Raw genomic sequence first — 24,472 nt, forward strand, 5'->3', positions numbered from 1 at the left:
GGGGTCACTTTCCAAACAGTGCAAGGAAGAACAGCATTTTACATGACCAAGGTTTATCTCCTAAATATTAATCGTGTTTAATATAATAACCTTGAATCGTGCCCCCTATAGTAATGGAAATTGATACATTTTGTAGAAGCATTTTGTATAAGAATTATGTGAATTGCCGGTTAAGACGCGAAATATCATAAGTTTTTCGTAGCGAGTGTAACCGCTGTCTAATATTTCGCGAAATGGTTTTGCCATAAAATTTTTTGAATACGCAGAACTGGCGACGAACAAACGAAAAATAAACAAAGTGCTAAACGCCTCTAAACAACATCATTTTCAGATTAATATTTTCAAAATTTGTGTTTTATTGAAAAGAGGTGTAATAAAATTTTACAAAATAAATTTTGGCGCTATGCATTGACAATTAAAAATAGCCAAGTATCAAAACGTTGGAAATGAGAAGCCACGCCTACCTCTGAGATTGAAGGGAGACTACCGAATCAAAATTCGTTATAGCCGTTTACCTTTTAACAATACAAATCCAGAAATCTAAACGCTGACAACACAACGAACGAATATAACATCACCTTAGTCCTGTGTAAATTCTGGTTTTGAAAATTTTTGTTAATATCCAAGGCAACACTTTAGACCCAAGTCATCTAGCAACTTTTAATTCGGGGTAGATAGTATAAAATTAATAAAAATTCAAAATACATGTATGTAATTATAGCTCTTACATTACAAGACCATTGAATTGGGAATAGTACCGCTAGAATTACAGTGTCAATCTCCCTTCTGCGAAACAAATTTTTCGAAATTAAGAATGCTATCATTTGTCGTTGGCGCCATCCGCTGTTAGCGGCGGAAACTATATCCTATACAATTTTGTTTCCCAATTGTATTGTACTAATGGTTTTTTAAAGTGATAGATGGCGCCACCGTATAATGATAGAGTTGACGGCTGAGTTCACCGACTCGAAATTTCCAGAATTGGTTTCACAAAACCACGACTCCCGAACGCGCATATGTAATTCTAGTGGTACTATTCCCAATTCAATGTACAAGACAGAGATTTATTAAATTATTATTATAATTTTCACAAAGGCGATTTGTAATAAAAAAAGCTAATTTATAAATTAACTGTTAAAACTAAGGGCAAAGCAACAACGACAGGTAGGAACCAAAGAACCCCTTGAATTTTGACTAGGGATTTCTGAAAAACACCTCTTTTCATTGCAGAAATAAATTCTTTTCTGGTTTTTAACCCAAACAGATTGTGGAAATTCAACTATTTGGCTCTAGCAATGCCGGCCGGGTGAGATAAACGTTTTCTTTCTTGAAGTTTATAAAATGCATGACTATTTTCGAAAATAATTGTTACCAAAGAACAGTAAAAAAAGTTAAAATAATATTAAATCTGACGCCTTTCTTGCATTTGAAAAATACTAGAGGTGAATTCATTGGATTTTAAAGCTCTCGACCCTACCCCAACAACATAAACGTTACTATATCCCTGACCAGTGTTGCCTGCTCATCTTATACATGTATGACCACAATAAATTTAAACATACTTATCCTCTGCCTAGAATATGTATACAGGATGTTGCAAAAGGTGATGCAAAAATTTGAAGGAGTGGTAGGGGGTGAGTTGAGAAGTATGCCTGTTTTTCGCCCATTTTCCTACGATGAGTTAAAAGAGTGCCAGAGAGCTTCAAAGTGTGGCCTACTAGCCCCTGGAAGTAGGCTGCACAAGCGCAAAACAAAGCTGCAGGGAAATGCGAACATTAAGGTTTGGGTTCGTGTGCTAGGTAAAAAAGGACTTTGTAAACAAATCGAGGTAACCAGCGTAAAAAAGTAAACTTAAACAGTATTTAAAATCCCTGCTACTTTCATGGTTTTGCGCTGGTTGCAGCCTACTTCCAGGAGCTTACTTTGAAGCTCTCTGACACTCTTTTAACTCATCGTAGGAAAATGGGGAAAAAACAGGCATACTTCTCAACTCACCCCCTACATCTCCTTAAAAGTTTTGCATAACCTTTGGAAACACCCTGTATAAACTTGTTATAGCCTTTGAACTGTTTATATAAAAACTAGGTGGGCTACATATAAGGCGTGTAAATAATGGAACTCTTATTCGCGAGCGAAAGCTATCGCTACGCCCCCTTTGGTTCGCCATTGAAACCTAGATAGGTAACGCCTAAAGCAGACACTATTAGTTTTTCCTCATCGTTATTCGTAAATTTTACTTTATAAATAATAATACTTGTATTTTAATGGGTAATTCCCTGCCAAATCACCCGTTTTCGGAAAAATTTTCCCACGGCACCATGCGCGATTTCGACGTTACTTTACACGTTAGTAATATAGATAGTTTTAGTGGGAAATACAAATTTTTAGCCCAAAATTCAACGTAGTTTTTAAAATATGATTTTTTGAAAAAATGATGTCTAGGGTGTACATTTTCGAAATGCCGAAAATCTTGGTATGTGCGTACGAATAACTCAAAACGTATTCAAGATAGACCCACGAAACTTTTTATACTATAAATATAGGTAACAGTGAGTAACTAGGAAGTTTCTTTCCGAAATATATAAATTAGGTTTTTAATAAAAAATATTTGAAAATGGCGATTTTAACTGAAATTTCGTTTTTTGAGGTATACTAAAGATGATGTTGTCGCCAAGATATTAAATCGGAGATAAATATGAGAGTTGATATTATGTTAAATGGACCCAATGAACACGAAAATAGCGCTGAAAGAAATCTCAGGAATTTAGTTTTTGAGTTATACCTACGTGAACCGACCTATTTTTTTGAAAAACTACCAAACATGGTAGTGATTGCGGCAAAATTACGGTACGTAGGGAGTTGAAAATCAAAAAAAGGTTGCCACCGCTAAAAAGCTAAGGTTTTAAGATACAAAATGCGTAAGTAAAAAAGTTGTTTATGGGAGACCTAAATAACCAAAATAAAGATTCAATTTTAACTTATTTCAACTTGCTACGTAAATTCCAAAACTTCGCACACGTGGCGCGGCAAACTATAACGCTTGTTTCTAGTTTCTACTCTAAGATATTCCTTTTTTACGGATTATGTCGTGGGATTATCAGATTATAAACAGATGAACTAAAGATTTGGTCTGCTACAAACTTCCAAAATATCGTCTAGTCACAGTATACAGGGTGATAACTAAAAAACGATACAGAGCCAATTACTCAAAATGTGTTTTATGTAAGAATTTGAAATTTGCAGGTTACATAGAGGGTGCAGGGGGACAAATGACAATGGAAATTTCAATGACCTTGAACCAGGTCTTCAAGGTCATTCAAATTTTATCTCTAGAATCGTTAGGATTAAAAGAATGGTTCCAATTAGAAATGTGTTCTACGTTTAATTTTAAGTCTAAACAGCTAAAATGGATGTTTTTAACATTTTGTGTACACCACATGAACATTTCTTCAGGTTTTTGTATTTGGGAGGTTTTCGTTGCCTGTAGGCTTGCCTTGGCCACTAGCCGTTTCACGGTACCCCCAATTCTAACTTTAGAATTTATTTCAGTTACTTATTTAGTTTCTTTTGTGTTTAAAACATTTAAACGAAAAAAATGTTAATAAAAGTACTTGGTACGTCTTAAATCATATAATTAACGTTTATTTTGGAGTTTTATTGGTTTATTTACCTCGGGTAAAAAGTAATTTGACTTAAAAAACCTTGGCGGGCATTTTCCGAATTAGAACCATTCTTAAGTTCTTAAGTTCGTTTATTGCAAAATGGTTCTCGAGATAAATTTTGAATGACCTTGAACTAATGCTTCAAGGTCATCGCAAGTTACAATTTACGAACTCAGTTTAGAGTTTCACGACAATTTTGATTCATTAGATCTGGTAGTTTTCGATTTACAAGCCCTTAAAGGTCGTGTCTTGATTAGAATACCACACACGACCTTATGGTTTTTGGTCTAACATTTCTCGGCTTCCCATTACTCAAATTAGATCGGGTCAAAGCTGTTTAGACTTAAAATTAAACGTAGAACACATTTCTAATTGGAACCATTCTTTTAATCCTAACGATTCTAGAGATAAAATTTGAATGACCTTGAAGACCTGGTTCAAGGTCATTGAAATTTCCATTGTCATTTGTCCCCCTGCACCCTCTATGTAACCTGCAAATTTCAAATTCTTACATAAAACACATTTTGAGTAATTGGCTCTGTATCGTTTTTTAGTTATCACCCTGTATACTGTGACTAGACGATATTTTGGAAGTTTGTAGCAGACCAAATCTTTAGTTTATCTGTTTATAATCTGATAAGCCCACGACATAATCCGTAAAAAAGGAATATCTAAGGGTAGAAACTAGAAACAAGCGTTATAGTTTGCCGCGCCACGTGTGCGAAGTTTTGGAACTTACGTAGCAAGTTGAAATAACTTAAAATTGAATCTTGATTTTGGTTATTTAGGTCTCCCATAAACAACTTCTTTCTTCACGTATTTTGTAGCTTAAAATCTTAGCTTTTTAGCGGTGGCAATCTTTTTTTGATTTTCACGTACCGTAATTTTGCCGCAATCACTACCATGTTTGGTAGTTTTTCAAAAACATGGGTCGGTTCACGTAGGTATAACTCAAAAACTAAATTCCTGAGATTTCTTTCAGCGCTATTTTCGTGTTCATTGGGTCCATTTAACATAATATCAACTCTCATATTTATCTCCGATTTAATATCTTGGCGACAACATCATCTTAAGTATACCTCAAAAAACGAAATTTCAGTTAAAATCGCCATTTTCAAATATTTTTTATTAAAAACCTAATTTATATATTTCGGAAAGAAACTTCCTAGTTACTCACTGTTACCTATATTTATAGTATAAAAAGTTTCGTGGGTCTATCTTGGTACGCACATACCAAGATTTTCGGCATTTCGAAAATGTACACCCTAGACATCATTTTTTCAAAAAATCATATTTTAAAAACTACGTTGAATTTTGGGCTAAAAATTTGTATTTCCCACTAAAACTATCTATATTACTAACGTGTAAAGTAACGTCGAAATCGCGCATGGTGCCATGGGAAATTTTTTCCGAAAACGGGTAATTTGGCATGGAATTACCCTTATATAACTTTTGCGTCGTTTGCTTATATTTTGATAAGTTTATTTAAGAAAAAACTTTATTATGACTTTATAATTTATCTGTAGCTATTACCGTTACGCCACCTAGACTCGTTTCGGTTGCGAATACTCTTAATTGCATTGTTAATAAATAGTTTTATGATTGATGAAAGTAGTATTTACTACTAGTGCTATAACCTAAAGTCATCTTTGACAAGATAAAACGAAACAACTGTTCGTTAAAGTTATATCATAAGCCTATCAACGACAACCTACGTTTTTGTCTTTAGTAGTTATTCTATTTAACAAAAACCAATTATATTGCGTACTAATATTTTTCTTTAGTTTCGACATTTCTGAACTACAATTATGCATAGTTTAATTTGTTTTCTTCAAATAACTACTTACTACTAATTCTGTTGCGTTAAACGCTCCTTACTTCATAACATCTAACGCCATTTTGATTTCAAGAGTTAACATCATTGGTTAACATCCAGTCAATGTTGCCGCTAGATATTTTCTGAATGTACCTTTATAGAATAAGGAAACGTACTTTTTGTACTTTTGCTATAAAAAAAGGGCGCCACCTATTTCTGTATATTTTTAATGCCAACAAGTTTTAATAGATGGCGCTTAACTTCATTTTGTCTCATTAATGTTTCAATTTTAAATTGAATTGTGGTACAACCAAACTTTGGTAACTTTGATCATGTGAGTCTCAAAAACCAAATTTTTATATTATTGTAAATCTAACCTAGTCACGAGCTTCTTCAATGTCGTTTTTCTCATAATTTTACGGTTTTGAAAGACCTCGAAGGAAAATTTCTCATAATTCTGAAACGTACTAAAATTCTCCTTTAAATTTTAAAAATGTACTTTTGTACTTGGTTATTTCAAATCGTACCGAAAAAGTACAAATGTACCAGTTTCGGCAACACTGCATCCAGTCGAGAAAACTCGAGATCCGTAGGGAGAGGGAGGGGTTGTTAAAGTTTGCCCGTTTTCCCCACCAGGTAGCGTAGAGTCGATTCGAATAAATAACGTAGGCCACGGTCAGGCCTTTAAAATATCTCGTGGCTTCTTCAATCTCGACATTCCAGTGGTGGTATTAAGGGTCCTATGGCCGTTTCAAACTCTGCAGGGTTGATAGGCTTATGGTTATATTTAGTTTTGTGGCACGAAGTCGGGGTCATAATGGAAATGAAAAAAAGCCCTAAAAGTAAATACAAGTAAGAAATGATTTTAAATGGCTTTAATAGGTCGAGTCTTCTAGGACTCTGTTTTTTATATAGACTCTATAAGAAGCTTCCCTATTAACTGTAAAACAGAGTGTTTAAGAAAAAGAATGGCCCTAGAGCGAGTAAGGAAATTGCGTTCAAGGAGAGATAGAATGTGGGGCTCTGGTGCGCTGGTGTCGCTTCTTACTAATGGCACTGAGTGGAGAGAGCCGAATTTGGGCGCTTAAGCGCTTAAAAGCTTTTCGAGTCCCCGGAAACCGACTTCCCTTTTTCTCTAACCAACCGGCCCTTTTTAGAAGTGAAAAATAAGACAACTGGAACATCGCTCCTGTCTTCGGGAGCCTCGACTGAAAGAACCTACAGGACCTTTTATAAAAAAAAAAAAAAAAAAACACACACACACAAATCCGATATTGTATTTTGGGACGTATCGTAAAGAGGATATTATTATGATATGTATGTCCTGTTTGGACGTCGACCGAAAATGCAATACGTGGACCATTTTTACTCGTTTTGAATTTCAAAAGGGTTTCGGAATCACTCGGAACTAACATTTACAAATAGTCGAAAGTTCAAGATGGCAACCTTTTCGGGTCTGGAAATTTGTAAAAGCGACTAAATGTTTTTTACCTCCCTTTAAACGTAACATTAGAGGTCGGGGATGGTAAACTTTTATTCAATAGATAAAGCTCTCAAAATTATTCGTAAAACGTTTTGATCAAGTAATTTATATTTCTGTATTATCCGATTAATTTTTTGATAAATTTGTAAAATTAATCGAAAAAACGACGTTTTTTCTATAAAAAGCTCAAATTTTACGAATAATACATGTTTTTTAATCATTTTCCGAAATATTAACCGGTAAATTTCTTTGCTTAAATTTTTTCCCGAAAAAAATCAATTTAAACATGGATAATGATTAACCGTCCCCGACCTCTACGTAACATAAGTAACCTAATACCTTTAAGTATGACAACTAACAAAAATTATCATCGGTCTGATTTTCAGAGTTATTGCGCTTAGCTCAGCACAGACCCCCCTAGTGGCTAAATATGTCAAGATAAAAGGTACTATTATCAAGGACGATAATATTGTACTCGATTCGGTTGCAAGTTCAAGTGTCATTGTCGAAAAATATTGAATAAGAAAATTAGCATTTAAACAATATTAAGAGTCATATTTATCGTTATTAATAATTTTTATTTCCATAATGTTTCTGCAAAGGTTTACATTACAATGTGACATTTTTGTAACGACTAGCTACTTCGCAATTTACGAATTGGGGTAATCAAGCAAGCAATGGAAAATATTATTAATTTACAATAATAAATAAAGCGTTTTCCATCCAATTTATAGAGTTTGTAGATTTGTAGATTTTTTTTAGATTTAAAAAGATAGATTGGCAATCCTTTTTACACACAATCCTAAGGATTTGTGTGTATTAGTCTCACGATCAGGGTAGCCGTTGCCGCCGATGCCGCCGTGTCACGCATACCTCTTCAACGGTTATAACTAGAAGAGTCAATGATATCTCGTTCAAAAGTACATATATTACCATTGATAGCCTTTCATAAAGTTTTCAAATCGGAGCCCAAGAAGTTGGGAATTTGCCCAATTTACTATTTTCGGTGATTTCCTTTATGTGGTAGATATTTTGTTTAAAATAAAGTCCGATAACGTTAAAAAAATATTATTGGATAGGTTAGGATTCAGCGGACCTACAACTTCGGTCATATCAGTAAATATTAAATTTAAGTGTAGTTTTCAGGGTAATTTACGGGACCCCAATTTTCGTAGTTTTATATTTCCGCCTAAAAATCTACATATTTAAGTCCGATTTTCATGAAAGTTATATTTTTGAATAGCTGTGGTTTACATATAACCTAGAATTGTAAAAACATTCCTTAAATTTAATTCTAAGTAAGGTTTTTTGGGCAGCGTATACGGACCCCCGCAATTTCCAACATTGTAAATCCGCGTGTTTATAAAGGTCTACGCGCCCGTTTCCCTCTGGCGTTTTTCAAGGCCGTTCAGAGTGGGCCGCGCTTTCAACGTATGACCAGAAGTAACAATTAAGTATGACACTGATCTACCTAGCCTTCGGCGTATGACCAGAAGTAATAAGTGTGACACTCAACGTAACAAATAAGTGTGATCAGAAGTAACAAATAAGTGTGATCCGAAGTAACAAATAAGTGTGATAAGAAGTAACAAATAAGTATAAAACTAATCGAACTAGTCTTTGTCGTATAACCAGAAGAAATAAGCGTGACACTCAACGGCTGACTAGTAGTAACAAATAAGTGTTATCAGAAGTAAAAAATAAGAGTTACACTGATCGAAGGAATCTTCGATGCTTTCAAAGTATGACTAGAAGTAACAAATAAGTGTAAATTTGTATATATGTGTGACCGTGGATATATTTTAGTTGTGATAACGGCGCTGCAGGTTGCTGTGAATAGCTCAAACAAACTTAACACATTAGGAGCATTGTGTGTATTCTGACCGTCGTACGTCTTGTTCAATTTCTTACTACACAGACAGAAGTATGTAAGAATCGATCATTATCGTGGTTATATTTGGTACATCGTAGTTTAATATACTGGTCGATGTAGGGTTTCAACTCTTTAATTCGATATTGTGTTTTATATCTTCAATTCGATATTGGGTTTTGTATATTCAATTCGATATTGGGTTTATATATCTTCAATTCAAACTGTGGGTTGGGTTTTATATCTTCAATTCGAACTATAGGTTGGGTTTTATATCTTCAATTCGAACTGTGGGTTGGGTTTATATCTTCAATTCGAACTGTGGGTTGGGATTTATATCTTAATTTCGATATTGGGTTTATATCTTCAATTCGATATTGGGTTTATATCTTCAATTAGATATTGGGTTTTATATCTTCAATTCGATATTGGGTTTATATATCTTCAATTCGAACTGTGGGTTGGGTTTATATCTTCAATTCGAACTGTGGGTTGGGATTTATATCTTAATTTAGATATTGGGTTTATATCTTCAATTCGATATTGGGTTTATATCTTCAATTCGAACTGTGGGTTGGGTTTCATATCTTCAATTCGTTCTGTGGGTTGGGTTTTATATCTTCAATTCGAACTGTGGGTTGGGATTTATATCTTCATTTCGATATTGGGTTTATATCTTCAATTCGATATTGGGTTTATATCTTCAATTAGATATTGGGTTTATATCTTCAATTCGATATTGGGTTTATATATTCAATTCGATATTGGGTTTTATATCTTCAATTCGAACTGTTGATTGTGTTTAAATCTTCAATTCGAACTGTGGGTTGGGATTTGTATCTTAATTTAGATATTGGGTTTATATATTCAATTCGATATTGGGTTTATTCTTCAATTCGAACTGAGGGTTGGGTTTCATATCTTCAATTCGTTCTGTGGGTTGGGTTTTATATCTTCAATTCGAACTGGGGAGTTGCAATTGAGTTTCTTTTATATGTTTCCGGGTTCGGTCGCCTTTCAATGCGATTTAATGCTGGAATATTTCGAAGAGACGATTTATCCAATATGTGATCTTGAAATTAGTTTCGTTCCAAAGTGTAGGACTTTCTGGCTCTCCTTCGTAAGTGAATTTTCACCCCCCAAATTCCAATTTGGGCCAAAAAACGCACGTATTGAGCGAACTATTCCCGGCAGAGAATGAAATTGTTTTGTCCCGAGCCCTTTCATCCTTCCGGTGGACATGCCATTCCGTTACGATCTCAAACGAACCAATATAAATCACTAAAGAATCAGCCAGCTAGTGTCGGGCTTAACCGGAAATTTTGGAATTCAACTGGCACTGGCGCAATCGCGATTTAAAGGGCACGGAAGCTTTTGTCTTCGATGAAAGACCTTGTCACCATTCGGAGCTATCTTGGTCCAGTCACACTTTTTGTTTCGCTCGTTCCTGGGGACTAGTAGCCGTGGCTGCCTCGAAAAGAGAAAACCAGTCGGTTTAAGAGAGCAAAACGAATTCAATATAGCTAGGGCTCTATCGGCTTCCGAAATACCAATATATGTGAAGGTGTGTTTTGTTTTGTTTTTTATCTGTTAGGTTCCCTGGCTGGGTTTTTCACCCGAATCCCCAGGGGTAACTTGCTTTGTTGATTTTGTCAAATGGGCCGAAAGAAAGCTCCCTTGGATTAGGGTTTTATTTGATTGATTCAGCTGGTATATGGGAATGGTACTTAAACTAAATCGCTTTCTTCCAAAAATACCTCTTTTAAGCTGGTTTAATTTAGGTTATAATAGTTTTAATTGCTTAAAAAATATTTACCAATTTTTCACTAGCGGTTTAATTTATTTACATAATCGTTTATTGACAGTGATGTCGAAAATATGGAAATAGCTTCACCTGGTAGCGGTTTCGTCAACTATAATTACAGCCTAAATTTCTGTCTACTTGTGTATCATTTAAGGCCAACACTTAGCGAAATTTAAAACACTCTCAAACTAACGCTACTTACTTTGTTAATAATACAGAGCCTCTCGTGGTCTTCAGAAGAAACTTTTTTCAAATTTAACTGGGATTAAACAACTGCACTGTTAAAAATAAAGGTTTATAAAACGACCAAAATTGGACTTTTAACTTATTTCAAACCATTTGGTTTCTAAAAACGGTCTGATCAATTATTTAAGACCCATTTTACTCCTTAATGTTTAATACAATACCTTTTGGGGTATTGAAAGGGAACGAGACCTAAGAATAAACCTTTTCCAGTCCTGGCGGTAAAGGTATAAAAAGTTATGTTCTAACATTTAGACCTTTTGAATACCAATTCCATTCCCTTAAACGAAGAAAACAATTATATGGACCAATTTCGAGACTATAGTATTTGAATACTACGTTATTTCTTTTTATTATTTTCTTTAAAATAACTTAATGCGAAGAAATTCCAATCACCTGGAATATTTAACTAAGGTTAAGTCTTTAAAAAATTGATAACAGATTTTAACTATAGGGGATATTGATTAAGGCGTCAAACTATGATAAACCAAATATCGGCATTAAAGAATTTTTGCTATGTGTATATCAAAAACTAAAAGTATTTTATGATACCAGATGATACTTTACGTGATCATCTCCCTCCGGTCAACGACTTCAGGGACGCTCTTTCGGCTATTTTCCCCGAACGACAACCAGCCTAATCTGACCATGGTAATGGTTCATATATTGAGTCGTATTGAATAATCACAAAAATTAAATAAATAAGGGCCTATAAACGACTGAAAATAAAGTTAAAAAGGATTAACTTCTTACTGTTTATGAAATAAAATTGATAAAAGAGTGTAAAATAAGTACTTAAACACTCCACAAAAGGACTGAATTTGGGGAGCAGAAGGTTTAAATATGGTTTATGATAAAACCCTGAATGGTCTTAAATATTGGAAAACGTTTTAACCACTTTAAAGGTCTAAAATAAAACCTTTATTTTTAACAGTGTAGATATTATTAAATATTATTGAATTCATTCTATATAACTTTGGCTGCACAATACGAAAAAAAGCCTGACATGTATATATTATAAAATTTCGAGATTATAAAGCTGTAAATCCTTCTGCCGGTGGGTTAGTGATGAACGAGCTAATGACACTTTTTAAATAAAAATGGCTGAAAGTCAATTTCCGAAATTTCACTTACATTAATAATAAATAAAAATGTTTGTGAAAAAGTTAGGTTATATCCCATACAACCGAATTCCCATTCGACAGAATCAATATATAGCCAATATATTAAGTAATATCTGATTTGGTAGGTTAGGTTAGGTTGGATTAATATCGGATTGGACAATACTAGGTGCGTTTGGCTACGTACTTTTCTTTAGGTTATAGACGGCCCATCGTGATAGCAAGAATGAGGTTGGCGTTGCGCCAATACATTGCACGTTTTATAAGTCAAACCGACACTAAAGACATAGTATAGGGTATAGCTCTGGTTGAGCTTAGGTTAGGTTAGGTTAGAATCCGTCAAAATCGTATGATTCGGGCGAATGGGAATTCGCTTGTATGAGTTTTCCCATACGACCGAATTCCCATTTGACCGAATGTATAGTAGTTGTATGTATCGTATTTTTTATATATTTATATAAAAATGTATCCCTAACATTATATTGAATGAAAACCGCGCAAAACGCGGTTTTTGGTCGATTGGAATTCGGTTCAATGGTACATTCGGACGAATGGGATTCGGTCCGATGGTATACAATCAAAAAGTTGCTTTCAAAACTTGGCATATCTTCAAAGGTATATTTTCGGAAGGTATCAATCCTTCATAGCTATGTTACATTCTGGGCCATCGCTACGGGGGAGGGGCAGGTGGTCAATTCGTTTGGCCCACCCTAAGAAATACTATATTAAAAACCTTTAAAGGTAATTAATTTGCCCTACCTAAAATTGTTTGTGTGGCTTTTTTCCCTACAAATTATTGACTAATGGAAAATTGACTTAGTTATGCTTACGAGTACGAAATTAATCATTAAAAATCTAACACTATAGCTAAAAAATTGCGCCCTACCAAAAGTTAAAATGTTACTTGGATTCACTCAACCATGTCTACATCACTTGAAATTATTAATCATGATTAATTTAACCTACAAGGTATGTTTATATTTTATGATATAACTTATCTGCGTGTCCATTTAGGGACTTGAATGAGATTTGAAATGTTGATAAATCAAATGTTTGAAATGTCAGGAACCCGATGGTGTTTTTGTAATTTCTCTGCTACGAGTAATCTCCTCGCAGAGGCACTTTGAATGATCCAAAGGTCACACTAACACGTTGATATCCGTACTATATATACCGAATAGCTTCGCTGGCGCTACACTATACTTGGGTAAATAAGCCTTAGCCGCCGATGAGCTGAATAGCGGAATATTATAACATTTTCTTTTCTTTTTAATTTGAAGTATTTACTTTACGAATGAATGAAATTCTATTTAAAAATGTAGTTTTAATAATAATCAGCTAGGCTAATACCCAAGGTACCACCTTAGGCCTAAGTCATCATGCGACTTTTGAAGCCCTTAATTCAGGTGGCCGGGTTACAATGCGTAGGAGGGTGATGGCAAGCCCTGCATGCCACGAGATCGAGCCAATAGCTCCCTACACTATTACCGTTAACCTAGACAAGTTTTTATTTTAGTTCAGTGTCAGCGTTGCCAACCGTACTATAATTATAGTACATTTCGATAATTTTACCTTTCGAATTTCTCCGTACTATAATTTCAATCGCGTACTATATAGTACGCTTTTTGCGATAATTGTACTATAATTATACTATATTTCCGATATTTGTGCGGTAATTTAAGAAAGTTCCTTTCTGTTAACATAAGAACGGCGTTTCCGGTTTCTTATGTTACTCCTAGTAGGCTAAGAATTGAAATATTATACTCCTTGGAGTGTTTGGTTTGTACTCGAAAATACGTCCGACTTGACTAATCAAGCGTGTTGTAGCGAAATATATTAGTAAACGCCAACTATGATAAAGTGCTACAACGCTATGGCGAGTAATCAAAGTTGGCCGTACTTGTGTACTATAATTTTCTAGAAAATTCGATAATTTTTTGGCTTCGTTACTATAAGTTCAGTTTTGGGACCTGGCAACGCTGGATTTGATTGCTCTTACAAAATAATTTTTTTAGCCTAATACTAAATGTAGAATCGATATTTTAAAAGCAAATTTTTTTCCCGAAAGCTCGTTATAAAAAGGGTGAAGCGCGTTTTCCCCAAATATTTTGTCTCTGGAAGCTGCCTTAATGACTTTACAGAGAGTTGTGTATATACACGGATAGAATTTCACTGTCAACAATAACTATATTTTTCTTGACGAAGAAGCCGAGAGTTTTTGTCTTAGCGAAGAAAAGCATTAACTTAATGGGGTGATTTGCATACTTATTAATTACACGCTAAATTAATTTTAATTTTGTTATGAACTCCGAGTAAATTATCTAAGGGTCTTCTTGGGCTACAATCTGTTTTGCTTCGTTGCTAGCGAATGTAACGCGCTTAATGTCCCTTGAAAGTGCGCCAGTTCGAATTAATACAGTATTTTTTATTATGTAAATTTAAAAAATTTTAGAATGCCTTTCTAAAATTCGAATGGTCTATTTTAAAAATATTTCTAGGTTTTTACGAAAAAAAATTGTATTTATAGGATTTAATGAAGAAAATTGTATTTTTTGGATTTAATGAAAAAACTTGTATTTTTAGGATTTAATGAAAAAAAATTTATTTCTAGGATTTAATGAAAAAAATATTTCTAGGATTTAATGAAAAAAATATTTCTAGGATTTAAGGAAAAAAATATTTTTAGGATTTAATGAAGAAAATTGTACTTTTTGGATTTAATGAAAAAAAAATTATTTTTAGGATTTAATGAAAAAAATATTTTTTGAATTAAATGAAAAGAAATTGTATTTTTAGGATTGAATGAAAAAATATTTATAGGATTTAAAGGCCGAGAAGAGAGATTCTATTTTCTCGCGCTCGAATTTTGACCCCGAAAAACGGAACTGGTCGATTTCTTGAGGAGTGACAGCGTAGTAGACAGCTTGACCGACGGCTCAGACCGTTCCAGCAAGTTGTCAGACCTGTCCAGCAAGTTGTCAGAGTGGTCAATCAGTCAGTTGTCACTCGTCAAAAGTACCGGATGAGAGGGGTGGAAGTTCGCTCTTTTGTCGGTTTTTTAGGATTTAATGAAAAAAATATAATTTTTACGATTTCATTAAAAAAATATAATTTTTACGATTTAATGAAAAAAATATAATCTTTACTATTTAATGAAAAAAATATAATTTTTACGATTTAATGGAAAAAATATAATTTTTACGATCTAATGAAAAAAATATAATTTTTACGATTTAATGAAAAAAATATAATTTTTACGATTTAATGAAAAAATATAATTTTTACGATTTAATGAAAAAAATATAATTTTTACGATTTAATGAAAAAAAATATAATTTTTACGATTTAATGAAAAAACATTGTTTTACTATATTTTAATACATTATGAACTCGAAACAGATAAACGTTTGGTCCTGAAACACAAGAAAAAGTCCCATTCTTGCAATTGTATCGCCCGCCAGCGCTCCTACCGAGAGAATAGTAAAACTTTCCCACTCAAATACCGAGCACGTGTGTATAAACAGTCGATGAAGAGCTAAAGATATTAAGCTTATTTTACGCGTGTATTCATTATTTGAGTAGAAATCTTACCAACATCGGACAACGTAGCGCAACAAGCGTAGGCGCTTTAATAGAACCAAACGCTCAGTAGATTATTGGTCCAAGATTTAACATTGCCAATGGAAGCGTTTTCTTAAAGGGGAACGGCCAAGCTTTTCCAAATATGGAAAAAAAAGATTAACAAGACGTTCAATATACTAACACGTACCTTTTTTTTGTCTTGAAAAAATAGCTTTTGGGCCAAAAAGTTGAAACGAAAAATAACGCTAAGTGTTTGGGTTTGAATTTTCGCCGCCATCTTAGGGGCTGCCGCCAGCGCCCCTAACCCAGTATGAGCGATTTGTGAACTATCCTAACTTTTAAAATCGCGCAATTTAGGCTTAAGTCTCTTATAACTGGAACGCGCCGCGCGTGCAAAACCAATTTTTTGCGTCTTCAGCAGCGCGCGCTTTTACGTTGTTTTTCTGCCTCACCGACTTCTCACCAGGTGTCGCGGCAGACGCGCGATTTTCGATTTCCCGAAATTTCTTTATTTTATTAAAAATTAATCACTCAATATTTTTTGATGCGGTTTTCGCCTTAAATTTTAGTTTTTAATGGGCTATAGGGCTATCTAACTGGTTAAAGCTTGACTGTTCCCCTTTAAATCATTAACTTCAATTAGGAAGAACACTTGCATTACAGGGTAAATATGAAAACTGAGTTGGTGTAGTAATTGTAATTATAAAATTTCAACGATAATGAACGTAAACTTTCGCTATTCTTCTTAATAGGTTCAATTACTTGGTAAAAATAGAAATCGTGAGCCTTTGGAAATTGTCGGTTAAAGCTCGTGCAACTCTAAATCGTTCTATCCAGAGGCTCAAATATAAATAAAAGCATTAGCTGGAAGTACTTTTACCCCTAACAGCCATTTTCATACGCCTTTTACTTAACTACTTTTAACAGGGGACAAACACGCTGGCTTTACACGCACATATATTCGTCGCAACGTATAGCTTAATTAAATTATTTTAAAAGGCCATTTGCTGGCGTAATTTTCCCCGGGGCTACCCTTAATATTTAATTCGCGCTACAGTGAAGCCTTTTGGTCGACGACTCTTAAGAAAGCTCGAACTTAAATTTCCCTTAACGTTCCAAATGATAACTCGCCTTCTATTTTCACGTTCTTAGAGTTTAGTTGATAGGTCTTGAAATTGGCGGTTATTTAATATTGACGTTGAACTTACAAGGAGACATCCCGAGGTGTTTCTCCCCAATTTTTTTCAAACTCGGGGGTTGAGTAGACCTACATGTACCTTGAATGCTCCTAAAGGGAAAAGTTTCAATGGCCATTCGTTTTTCCATGGCCACCAAAATTTATTTTCACAACTCAAGTTTAACCTTTCTCTACGAAATATAGCATGGGAAAATCGCGAATTGTGATTTTCAAAAAATTAAAAAATTAAAATTTTGTAAAAACAATTGGATAAAATTGGGTAAAATCGATGAAAATGGATAGAATTGATAAAATCGTAAGGGTTTTCAATCCGTGATTTACCAATGCTATTTTACGTAGAAAAAGTTTAAACTTGAGTTGTGAAACTCTTCTCTTTAGAAGCTTACACCTCGGGATGTCTCCTTGTTAGTTTTAGCAGAACTCCATAATCACACCTTTGGTATATGCCTATTAGCGCAATTCCCGTTAGCGCAGTTCCCAAAAAGCGCAGTTCTCAAAAAGCGCAGTTCTCAAAAGCGCGGATTACAAAAGCGCGGTTTCCCGAAGGGTTAGTTTAGGTTAGGTTAGGTTAGGTGCTTTCAACCCAGTTGTTCAGATAGGATTTACAAAAAATCATATTTGTATTTGAGTATTTTGACGTTTTGTAACATATTAAATGAGTATAGTATAGTCGGGAAACCGCGCTATTGGGAAACCATGCTTTTGGAAGTTTTGGGACACTGCGCTATTGAGAACTGTGCAATGGGAACCCGCGTAAATGAGAAACCGTGCTTTTGGAAGTTTTGGGACACTGCGCTATTGAGAACTGTGCAATGGGAACCCGCGTAAATGAGAAACCGTGCTTTTGGAAGTTTTGGGACACTGCGCTATTGAGAACTGTGCAATGGGAACCCGCGTAAATCAAAAGTAAAGTGGATTATAATTATAATTACGTAGACTAGAAGAAAACTTAATAGTTGATTGTTTTCACAGCAAAAGAAAATATTTTCACAGAAAGATGGTATGGTTTATTACAAAAATAAAGTTTTAACCCCTTTTAAAAACGAGTCTTTAAAATCGACAATAGTTACGATACGGCCATCGTCCAGGAATACAATGCGTAGGAAATAAGTCTTTATTATCCACTGTGTGACTGTGATTGGACTAAGCTGTCATACTTCCCCCTGAAAAGAGTGGTTTATGCCCATTTGCGCAGTTCCCATTTAGGCGGGTTCCCATTTGCACAGTTCTCAATAGCGCAGTGTCCCAAAAGCGCGGTTTCAAGAAAACGCATGGTTTCCCATTTACGCGGTTTCCCATATGGGTCATTCCATGTCAAATATCCCGATTTTGTTGAAAACGATGATTTTCACTCGAATGTCGCTAACTGAGGTAAACTTAAAACGTTTCTGTCGCGAAAGTATTATATCTGAAATAAATATTGAAAATTATAATACGTAAAATGGACCCAATAAACACGAAAATTGCGTTGAAAAAATTCTAGAAAATTTAGTTTCTGAAATATAGTTACTTGAACCGATCCATTTTTTGAAAAACTTCAAAACATGACAGTGTTTTAGGGGGGATTACGGTATAAAGGACAAAAATATACAGAAAAATAATAGTACCGTTAGAAAGCTGAGATTTCAAGCTACCAAATGCATAAATAAAAAAGATGTATATGAGAGACCTTCAACCCAAAAAATAACATTAAAAAATATGCTATTTTATCTTAAAAACAAATGTTATTTTACATTTTATAATACAGAAGGAAAATCTTTAGAGCAAAATATTTTCATTTTTGTTTGGTTTTTGGGTGTTCTATTATTACTATGGATAAATACTTAAATAATTAAGGAACTAAACAAGAAATACAAATTTTCTCTGAGAAATTTTGATCAAAACAGTGAAAATAAAGTTTTTTCCAACGTCTTTCAGGAGCTAAATTTTCTTGTGATCTAATTTGCTAAGAACATACGTTTTACCATCTGAACATATTTCAGGGTTTACTACTGATATTATATTTGGAAACGGCACCCAACATACGTCTTCTCTTCTTGGCCAATAAAGCTTAAGATCTTTTCTACGAAAGAAAGTAACAGATACGTCATTTTTTTCTTCGCAGCATTTAACAATGTTCCCAATGTACCAATCTTCGTCATATGTACATGCAATAAATGTTCCTGGCACGCATTCTTCCCAAGTTAAAACGTCCGCACGGTTCGTTTGGAACAGGACAACCCTTGTCGCAAATTAATCCTCAGATATCCGTTTGATCTCAAGTTCATTTTCATTTATCGGAAGAAAAGCATGGAATTGGTGGGACAGTGAAAAGACTTGTGGCTAACAACAAACCAAATACAAAAACCAGAAGAGATGTATGCCTGGTGCGTTCAAAATGTGACCAATGTTCAATTTGGTTACGTCTCTAAAAAGACGTTGATAAACAAGTGGAAAAATTTGGCCTCAACGAAAGATATATCGGAGTAAAAACCATTCCCGGTATTCAATTGCACCATGCTTTATTGGTCAAGAAGAGAAGACGTATGTTGGGTGCCGTTTCAAAATAGAATACCAGTAGTAAAACCTGAAATATCTTCAGATATCCATAGTAACATATGTAACATATTTATTCATAAGTATGCCACTAGCTCTATTACTTCACTAACGGTTTGTTTCACAGATATTGCATCATCCGTACCCTACGTAATATTTGACGTCATATTTGATGTAATATTTGACGTCATCGAATCTCAAATGCTGATTATGCCATCGCTCAATTAGCTCTACTTCTGATAAACTGACGACCATCATTTTAGAATAGAAACTGATTTGAGCTTAAAATGAATTACAATATACTGTCAAGTGCTGTTAATGCAATTAATAAAGTTTTCGGAGACTCAGGTTCTAAAACAAATTTGCTATGTAAAATAAAAGAAGCAGGTTTATTGAAAAAATATTTGAAATTCAGGTTGAGCTTTTCTGGCGCTTTTACAAGGTTGCAGATTCTTTTGAGCCTAGGCCTAACTCTTTAAGTCTTGGTATGGGTTTTAAAAACCCTGGTGGAATATCCCACTTCGACGACTTGTTCCATTTTCGGAAAGCGATCAGTTATTGGTCATTTTCCCCAACCTTTTATTTTTCTAAATTATTCATAATTTAACTTCATCCGCACAAACCGAGCGAGTTTATAAATTTCAATAAAGCTACATTGGGCTGACTAAAATTCCGACGCAAAAAATTCCTTCTCAATTTAAAGGTTTTCCATTGGCTTAAATAAATATGTTACTAGCCAATAGTGTGACTCCCAAAATTACTAGGATAATTAAAAAGGTTAAAATCTAATGTAGTCCACCTTTTTACTGGTTCGTGGTGAAACAAACCGTTAGTGAAGATTTTTGACTGGAATAAAGGTACAGTGGCATCCTTATGAGTAATTATGTTACATATGATAGTAATAATAGAACACCCAAAAACCAAACAAAAATGAAAATATTTTGCTCTAAAGTTTTTCGTTCTGTATTAAAAAATGTAAAATAACATTTGTTTTTAAGATAAAATAGCATATTTTTTTATGTTATTTTTTTGGGTTGAAGGTCTCTCATATACATCTTTTTTATTTATGCATTTGGTAGCTTGAAATCTCAGCTTTCTAACGGTACTATTATTTTTCTGTATATTTTGTCCTATATACCGTAATTCCCCATAAAACACTGTCATGTTTGAAGTTTTTAAAAAGTGGATCGGTTCAAGTAACTATATTTCAGAAACTAAATTTTCTAGAATTTTTTCAACGCAATTTTCGTGTTTATTGGGTCCATTTTACTTATTATAATTTTCAATATTTATTTCAGATTTAATACCTTCGCGACAGAAACGTTTTTAGTTTACCTCAGTTAGCGACATTCGAGTGAAAATCATCGTTTTCAACAATTTTTAATTAAAACACTAATTGAACAAATTGTATAAATTTTTTCCTAGTTACTCTCTACTACTCATATTTTTAGCGTAAAACATTTTAAGGGGGCTAGCTCTAATACTTTTAGAATTATTTGTATGAAAATACCGGGACTTTCGGCGTTTTGAAAATGAACACTTAATACATAGAGTTTTAAAAAAAAACATATTTTAAAAACTACAATGAATTTAGGGCTAACAATTTGGATTTCCCACCAATATTATCTATATTACTAACGTGTAAATTTTCGTCGAAATCGCGCGTGGTGCCGTGGGGCATTTTTTTTTCAAAATCGGGATATTTGACATGGAATGACCCATATGGGAAACCGCGTAAATGGGAAACCATGCGTTTTCTTGAAACCGCGCTTTTGGGACACTGCGCTATTGAGAACTGTGCAAATGGGAACTGCGCAAATGGGCATAAACCACTCTTTTCAGGGGGAAGTATGACAGCTTAGTCCAATCACAGTCACACAGTGGATAATTAGGACTTATTTCCTACGCATTGTATTCCTGGACGATGGCCGTATCGTAACTATTGTCGATTTTAAAGACTCGTTTTTAAAAGGGGTTAAAACTTTATTTTTGTAATAAACCATACCATCTTTCTGTGAAAATATTTTCTTTTACTGTGAAAACAATCAACTATTAAGTCTTCTTAACTATTAAGTCTACGTAATTATAATTATAATCCACTTTACTTTTGATTTGATTATAATTGTTGGGTGTTTGCTCGTAGCGTCGATGGCCTACGTCATAATTAAGCCACGCCTTAAAAAGGCTGCCATGACATTAATTTCACGTCACAGATCACGAGGCAAAAACGCCACACGATCCTGCGAAATAAGCACGTGACCACCATGGGATGGGCGTCTAAATGTCATGGCCGACCTATACGCGTTACCAAGGCAACGGACACAAGCCACAAACACGAGGAAGCTACGAACAGTTCTGTACATTTCAACATGTTTTTAAGTTTTGATTTTTAGTTTTTATATCTCTAGAAAAATATATAATTAGTCCTATACCGGGATTCGAACCTTTACCGTTTCTTTCGACAAAAGCTCACGGTATGACTAAAATGCGCAACGGGAGATGTCACCACTGCATCCGATCGAAAGATAGGCACCGCTTTCATAACTACCTATTTAGTTGTTATCCCTATATTTAGACCCTAAATTTTATTGTTTAAAGGGAGTCATATACCGAGAATCTAAGGGGACTCACTGTTCCCGATATTTTGACACGGTAGGCTTGGCCTAAATAGGAAGGCTTACTGGCTTACTGAGGTAGGCCAGCCGCTTTGAAGCGCCTTAAAAATTATGTTCAACTATCACTAAGAGAGGCTTAGTTGCTTAGGCGACAGTACGTGCGAGAATGTTAGGTTAGGCTTAGTTCATAAATTTTTTTAAGTTTAGAAATGAAATAGATTCCAGTGAATTTTATTATAAAACCTAAGACTGGTTTACTCGTTCTTTTTTCTTAACACAATGGTTAACTACCATTACTTAAACTTTTAAAAACCCAATTTCAAAAATAAAAGGCCTAGAACTTACTAAGCCTCATCATTTAACCCACATCAACGGCGCAATTTTGTCAAAATTGAACGTGAACGCTCTAGCTTGTCTACGAAACTAAGTCGGAAATCGACTTCAGCGACGCCAAGTTTGCCCACATTGAACTAAAATTTGCCGTGAATTTCCTATTCTCAGTATTAACGCAGGCGTTTTAAAGCCTGAACAGTGATTCACTTTAGTTTCTTGGTCCATGAGCAGTGGGGGCTCTGGTATAGTACCTGGATAGTACGATAGATGTCGTTTTCTGCAGCTCGTCCAACCTAATTTAATAGGTCCGATTGCAGCGTTGCCAGACGTACGATAATTATAGTACACGTCGATAATTTCGAGCTCATTTTTGGGACGTACGATATTTTCACTGGCGTACAATATAGTACGCATTTTTTGATAATTCAGCTTGCGCGTACGATAATGTACAATAATTTTTAAATTGTCTGAAAAAATGAGAATTTCAAACGTAAGTTTTAAATCCGTCGAACTTTAAGTGTTATTAAAAAAATTGATTTAACAAGTTTGACTTCAGTATTTCACAGAAAATTCAAATTTACCGCCAGTTTTCAGGCGTACGATAATGCATTTTTAAAAATCGATAACTTTTTGGCTCTGGTACGATAATTTGAGTTTCTGGAACTGGCCACGCTGTTCAATTGTTTGAGATTTCCAAAGTTTGCGAATGGAGTCTAAATAACTGCCGTATATTTGCAACGATCACTAATCAAGTTCTACAGTTCCAGTTTCTACACTATTAACCACGCTCAGGGAAACGCTCAGTGAAAACGTGTAGGTAAAATAGTTTACACCCTACATGTTCTTTCTCCGCGATTTATAGCTCGAGCTTAACCTAGGAGGATGGAAATTGTGGAGAGGAAATTATGGGGTAGACGGGGTAGGTAGGCTTGGCAACGTTAAACCATACAATGAAACAAGGAAAAGCGTCCAATTAAATTTTCCAAGAACACAACTATACTGTTTTTTCCAAAAGTAAAAAGGAGACAAATAATTATAAATTTACATGGTTTAATTAGAACAATATTTTGCAACTAAAAGCAAACATTCAGCTTCCTCCACTAATTGAAATTAGTTTCCACTAAACCAAAGAAAAACCCGTTACTACTTCTTATTTTGAACGTCTAGCAGACGAAATTATATGCACACGAATATATGTTATCTAATAACACTGCCTGCCGTAAGATGGCGCTACAGGCTTAGGTTAAAGTTTTAGCTCAAGCTACGTTACCGTAGGAGCGACGGGAGCCGGTATGGGGAATATAGTTTTCCATTCGAAGATACTATATTGATAGTGAGCCCGGACTAGCGACGCGCGAACGTAGAACGCTAACCCATGGGCCATGAATCCTTTTAACAAATAGACTATACTAAGTTTTGTCCACTTTTGACCAGTGATACTGGACAAGCTATAGGAGCTAGATAAAAATGGCAAGAAACAATTTCGCTCCTTTGATCAAGCTTAACAACATGTTGCAATTTGAAAAACATCTGTCGAAAGCCAAATCCCATAGAAGAAGTGCGATGTCCTTATATTGTGTTTTAAACTTTTTCCCCAAAATTGCCAAACTAATTCAAGAAATATCTGTTCCTTGAGACAACCCAGTTCTTCCAACTGACTTGTGGAAAATTATGTTCTATTAAAATCTGCAACTTCAGATTGAAGCAACGACGATTTAATAAGACGATTCAATATACAGGGTTTCTCAGGGCGATCGGTCAGGGCATTTTTCTCAAAACCTTTTTTATCTAGTGTTCTGAAATTCTCATGCTATATTTATTGCCAAGATATCTTTTTAATTGTAAATTTCAGAAAAATCGGAAAAGATTTCGTAGTTATATAATTTTTTTTTACCGTTGATAAAGTTGGACTCTGGAACCTACAAATAAAATTTGTTCCATCGAAAAAGATCAATTTCCACGTAGATATAAGATAATACGTCATTAACAAAAACAAGTTGGTACTACCTCAAATAGCTTTTGTGGAGCTATTTCTATAACACTATTCACATTGTCAGTGTAGCAAAGAAAAAGTTTTTTTTTTATTAAATCACACAATTTGACCGGCTAGATACATAAGGATCCATGAATAAAGTATAGTGATATTGTGTTTTATTGACATTAAACCAAAGATATTAATAAAATTAAGTTCAAAAGAGTGAAAAGGTCAA

At 34.4% G+C, this 24,472-nt stretch overlaps 1 protein-coding gene across 1 annotated transcript in view; it reads right to left on the reverse strand.

Moving 5' to 3' along the window:
• The window catches only part of LOC149925660 (solute carrier family 35 member G1-like), a 57,440-nt gene that overhangs the window by 518 nt on the left and 32,450 nt on the right, over positions 1-24,472 (reverse strand). The window lies entirely within an intron of this gene.

The sequence above is a fragment of the Leiobunum rupestre genome, chromosome 10 (assembly GCF_980474605.1).
Source record: "Leiobunum rupestre chromosome 10, qqLeiRupe1.1.hap1, whole genome shotgun sequence".
Lineage (NCBI taxonomy): Eukaryota > Metazoa > Arthropoda > Arachnida > Opiliones > Sclerosomatidae > Leiobunum > Leiobunum rupestre.